Here is a 6,520-nt window from a genome sequence, read left to right as displayed (position 1 = left end):
TTAATTTAATATGTTTTCATGCGTGGCTTGTAATCTTGTAGAGTGTGTGTTGTATTTGTTGAAGTATGTCTCGTCTTGCCAAATGATCTTCAAATGCTCCTTATATAGCCAGGCTGAATGGCTGCCAAATCTTTGTACTTAATGCTGAATATTCCTCCTTAATTGCTGTCTTTATTGCGCATTAATGCCTATTAATGCTCCTTATTTATGACAGAATCTTCATCATCAATATGCTATTAATTACCACATTAATGTGGTAATAATCCTATATAATTATCCATGACTTGGTCAAATGTTGACCTTACACTTGACTGTTGTCCTCTCCGGCCTGGCGCCTGTCTCCTGATACCCTGGTAACTTGACGTCCTGACACCCTGAAGATGACCCTGAAGATCATGTGGGAGTCTAGGCTTATCAACTGGTGCCAAACTTGGACTACCCTGACGGACCTGCCCTGATCGTCAGGCCAGGGTAGAATTCTATCCTGTCAGTAGTGCCAAATTCCAGGCCCAACAGTTGCCCCTTATCTCCTTATTATCACTGGGTCAGGCCAGAAATAAGGAGATAACCTTCTCTTTTCATCTTTAGACAACTTCTCCGGGATGATTCAGTGTGCTTTATCTTTAAGATAACGGCTAGTTGTAGTAAATCCCAATCTTTACCGTCTATAAATAATTTCTTTACTTCGTGTTTTACTATCCAACAAAATTCTCCTAAAATTCTCCCAATCTTTCTTCGATCTTTATCTTCAACCTTCGTCTATTTTCCCATAATTTACCAGAAAATCTAACTATGGCTGTAAAAGGAAAATCAACCAGGGTTGCCATTGCTCCTGGCACACCTTTCGTCCCAAACCCTGAAAATATTCTTGAAAATAAGCCTGAATCTTCTGGAAATCAACCCATCACTTTTGGAGATGCATCCTAGCTCTAGTTGTTGATAATGTCACCATCTTCTACAAAAATTTGAGCTGTGAAGGTTCTCGATGAACAACACTTTTTCCTCAATCGTCTCAAACCTTCTTTGGAGTTGACGATTAGCTGTCAAATAGTTATTATCTCTCTAAAAGGGTAACTTCTTTCAGGGAAATTCCTTCTTATGGAGAGGTCGTGGCCATTCTGCTGTAGGGTGGAATGCTTTCTTTATTGTTCAAAGGTTGAAGGTTCCTAAGCATGTTAAGGCTGCTTGGGCTTCAACTTTTGGCAGTGAGGCTTTCTTTTCTCAGAATTGTCAATTTCGGCATAGAGGACTTGAGTGCTAGGCTTGCCAAAGTCGAGCAGTAAAGTTCACAAGTGGTTGGCCTGTCTTCAGTACTGGAGCTGATCTTGATAAGCTAATTGATCTAACTGATGCCCCTGCCATTCCTGCTCGCTATAGTCACCATGTTACCCTGTACGTATGATTCGTGTGGGTTAATATCCGTATACTACCCTTTAAATTTAGGACTATAACGTAAATTTAAACATGTGATTATTGTCATAAAACATAAATACAAGTGAAACGATAAGGAACAAGAAATAACCTCGGGTCCTTTAAATTGCGGCGTAAAGAACAGAAATCAAAGCAGATTTCCTCCTAATCGTTGCACCCAAGACTTGTCCGAGATATGCCCTCGTGCTAGATGGTGTTCTCCGATTGCCTTGCAATATTGGGAGAACTGATGTGAGTTTTTCGAGATGAGAGATCTCGGTTTTTCAGAGGAGAATGCTCTTCAAAACCCTAGTTCTGTTTCAAATGAATCAGTTAGGTTAGACAAGAGGAGAAACTCTCCTTTTGTCTATGAGAGGCTCGGCCAAACCGAGTCCATGGGGAGGAAATGGGCTTTTCCATTTCCTCTTCATTTTAACTCGTAGTCCGTGCCCAAATGACTAAATGTATATGATGCGGTCGATTATAAATCACATCGGTTATCGGAAATTAAGGCATCAGCTAATAATACGGGTTAGCTGAATTATTAATACGTGTCCGACAAAACAGTATTGTATAATTATATTCAATATACATTTAATTAAATATAAATCGCTTATATTTAATTTTACGAATTAACTGGTTAATTCGCCTTAGCCCATGATATTTAATCCGTATTAAATATAATATCTCAACATCACATATTTGACTAATTACTAGTCAAATAACTCGGACTAACTGGTTAGTCAATTTTGGCATCTACATGACAGTATTTTCATACCGTCACATCTCTCGAACGTATCCTATAGGTGTGACTTTTAGGGACCAGTTGATCACCGCCATCTGTATGACAATAACGTCAAACTTATCTAGCAAGCCAACCGTTATTGATAAACGTGGATCAACTGATAATAATACCAAAAGTATGCCCTTTGATCCTTTTAGAGGTTTATAAGTCCTTGCACTAACTGTTAAGGACACCAACCCCAACAAGCTCCCACTTGTCCGTACAAGTGTATGTGCAATGACGTTATCCGCACTAACTGGAGGACACAAGCTCCAACAAACTCCCACTTGTCCGAACAAGTGTATGTGCGATAACCGATTCTCATATTCATTTAAAATTTCTCCCACTCAATGTAAAACAATTTGCAGATCTGGATCCACAAAGGTCGTATTTTACAATCGATCTGTATCTAGAGTGGTTTCCCCGACTAGAGAGTAACTTAACTGATAAAACGAATCCGTATCCGAGCATGGCCATGCATTTCGATTCTGACTCCTCGAGTGGCCCTGAGAAATATCGAGTACCCGATAAAGGCTGAATATTTCCTTCAACTCGACTCCTTCCGATCTAAGCACAAAGATGAAATGACCCGAAAAAATCTACTTGGCCCCCTGTTACGGATGACCGTGAGAAAGAAACCAAAGTCACCCAAAATCTGCCGTAGTCTCAAGAGACAGTCGATAGTCAAAAGATTCGACTCTTAGGATCACCATGGAAGTCCTATCCACGACCGGGCAGCAAATGTTATAAAAACATTTAGGACTCCACGTCGATGTCACAATGGTGTCCTACGAGATATCCGTATAACTCGCCTCTGTGATTGGTCAGTCAACCGGTTGACTTATGGCTCGTTGAACCCACCATCAACCAACGTCACAAAATAATTGCCAGAGTTATCAGCTCATGTGGGCAATTAAGGACTAAAAAATATAATGTTTGTTCAGTTCACTTTGTGGTGTTCAAAATTGTCGTACAATTCCACATGAAAAACAAAATATATATAAAATATCAAAACGATGATGTCGTATAGAGTACAAAGGAGAATGAATTTGATCCATAAAAGAGTACTACAACTCAGGGACACGTTTGATTCCCATGGAATTAACGTGCCCTTCATGCTTATCTTGTCGTAATGCTTTAGTGAGAGGATCTGCTATGTTATCATCAGTAGCAATCTTTTCTATCACTACTTCCTTTTGCTCCACGTAATCTCGGATTAGATGAGCTTTCCGTTGTACATGTCTAGATTTGTTGCTAGACTTAGGCTCCTTAGCTTGGAAGATGGCACCACTATTGTCGCAATAGATGGTGATTGGGTCATTCGAACTAGGCACTACAGATAGTCCATGTAAGAATTGACGCATCCATATCGCTTCCTTTGTTGCTTCAGACGCGGCATAGTACTCGGACTCGATCGTAGAATCTCTTGTAACAGTTTGTTTCGAACTCTTCCACCGATCAGCGCGCCATTAAGAGTAAAAACGAATCCAGACCGAGATTTCGAGTCATCTCGATCCGTTTGGAAGCTAGCATCTGCGAATCGGTTGCGCATAGCTTTTGAGAGCCTCCATAAGTCAATGCCCAATCTTTAGTCCTCCGGAGGTACTTAAGAATGTTCTTGACAGCCCAACCAATGTGGTTCACCTGGTTGCTGTTGGAATCGACTTGCCATACTCAATGCATATGCCACGTCCGGACGTGTGCATATCATGGCATACATGATTGATCCTATAGCCGAAGCATAAGGAATCCGTGTCATGCGCTCTTTTTCTTCCGGTGTCTCTGGTGCCTGAGACTTGCTCAAATGCACCCCTGGAGCCATAGGAAGGAACCCCTTCTTGGAGTTAGTCATGCTGAATCTCTCTAGGACTTTGTCTATGTAAGACTCCCCGATCGAGAGATAACATCCGTCGTGATCTATCTCGATAGATACGGATGCCTAGAATTCTCTGTGCCTCTCCCAGATCTTTCATCTGGAAATGGTTTTTCAACCATACTTTCACCGAAGATAAGAGAGGTATGTCATTCCCAATCAGGAGTATGTCGTCAACATACAATATTAGGAAGACAATCTTGCTCCCACTCGACTTGATATATAGACATGGTTCCTCGACCGATCGAGTAAATCCATTGTCTTTTATCACTTGGTCGAAGCGATGATTCCAACTCCTTGATGCTTGCTTAAGTCCATAAATGGAACGCTTAAGCTTGCACACTTTCTTAGGGTGTTTAGGATCGATGAAACCTTCGGGTTGTACCATGTACAACTCTTCCTCCAAAAAGCCGTTTAAGAAGGCGGTTTTCACATCCATTTGCCAAATTTCATAGTCATGAAAAGCGGCGATCGCTAAGATAATCCGAATGGAACGCAGCATGACTACGGGTGCAAAAACCTTTTGCTGACCTTCCACAGAATGCTTTATCTTGTAAAGCCATTTGCATTGAAGGGGACGAACCTTAGCAGGTAAGTCAACAAGATCCCAGACGTTGTTCTCATACATGGAGTCCATCTCGGATTGCATGGCCTCAAGCCATAGCTTTGAGTCAGAACTTGTCATGGCACCTTTATAGGTTGCGGGTTCACTACTCGTTAAGAGTAGAACGTCATCTATGTCATGTTCCTCGACCATACCGATGTATCTGTCCGGAGGAATAGAGACTCTCCCCGACCTCCTAGGTTCCTCAGGAATGTTAACCGCAGCCGGGATTGAAGGAATAGGTTCCTCCAATAGTTGCTCGGTATTTGGTTCTGGAATCTCCGACAGGTCGAAGGTTCTATCACTCTTTGCATTCTCGAGAAATTCCTTCTCTAAGAATGTCGCACTAGCCGCAACAAAAACGCGTTTTTCGGTTGGCGAATAGAAGTAATGACCAAGTGTTCCTTTAGGATAACCTATAAAGTATGTCTTGACCGATCGCGGGCCGAGCTTATCCTCGTGTCTCCACTTGACATAAGCCTCGCAGCCCCAAACCCGTATAAAGGACAAGTTAGGGACCGTTCCCTTCCATAGTTCATATGGAGTCTTGTCAACAGCTTTAGACGGACTTCGGTTGAGTATTAGAGCGGCTGACATAAGAGCATAACCCCATAATGAATCAGGTAATATCGTGTGACTCATCATGGATCGAACCATATCAAGTAGTGTTCGATTTCTCCGTTCGGACACACCATTCAACTGAGGTGTTCGAGGTGGAGTTAACTGTAGGGCAATCCCACAGTCCTTTAGGTGTTGATCAAACTCGTGAGAAAGATACTCGCCACCACGATCCGAACGCAGTGTTTTTATCTTTCTACTCAATAGGTTCTGTACCCTATTTTGGTATTCCTTGAATTTCTCAAAGGATTCACTTTTGTGCTTCATTAAGTAGACATAGCCATATCTACTCAAATCGTCCGTGAAAGTGATGAAATACCTATAGCCTTCTCGTGCGGTGATTGACATAGGACCACATACATCCGTGTGTATGAGCCCTAATAGGTCGCAGCGCATTCCAACACCTTTGAAGGAAATCCGAGTCATTTTACCGATGAGACATGATTCACACGTGCCAAATGATTGAAAATCAAAGGCCGAGATAGCTCCATGTTTGATGAGCTGTTTTACGCGTTTCTCATTAATGTGTCCCATACGGCAGTGCCATAGATACGTTTGATCTTTGTCACCAACCTTTAACTTTTTATTCATTACGTGTAATATTTCCGAGGTCCGATCTAAAACATAAATTCCGTTCATGGAGACTGCCTTGCCATAAATCATATCGTGTAATGAGAAAATGCAAGTATTATTTTCTATTACAAATGAAAAACCAAGTTTATCAAGCGCGGCCCTGAAATAATGTTTTTGGAAAGACTGGGTACATAATAGCAATCATATAATGACAACTCAAATCCGCTTGGAAGCTGGATCACATATGTCCCCTTGGAGATGGCAGCTACTCTTGCTCCATTCCCGACACGCAGTCCACCTCACCCTTTACGAGGGGTTCGATGTTTCGGAGCCCCCGCACATGATTACACAGATGAGAACCACAACCAGGATCAAGTACCCAAGTTCCGTAACTTGCGTGGTTAATCTCAATCATATGAATAAAAGTAGAAGAAGAAGACATACCAACAGGGTTTAACACGACCTGCTTTTACGCGTCCTCATGATAAACGGGACATGTGCGTCTCCAAAGTGCCCGATCATGTGGCGTGATGGCATTCCATGTTATCTTTCTTGCTCTTTGTCGCGTCGATGAGTTACTCGACTCACCAGGCCCACTCTTACCCGAACCCGACTTCTTGAACTTCGCCTTACCTCTTTGTTAGGTTTGCCGGAGCTT

The sequence above is a fragment of the Silene latifolia genome, chromosome 11 (genome assembly GCF_048544455.1).
Source record: "Silene latifolia isolate original U9 population chromosome 11, ASM4854445v1, whole genome shotgun sequence".
NCBI lineage: Eukaryota > Viridiplantae > Streptophyta > Magnoliopsida > Caryophyllales > Caryophyllaceae > Silene > Silene latifolia.
This window is presented reverse-complemented; position numbering follows the sequence as displayed.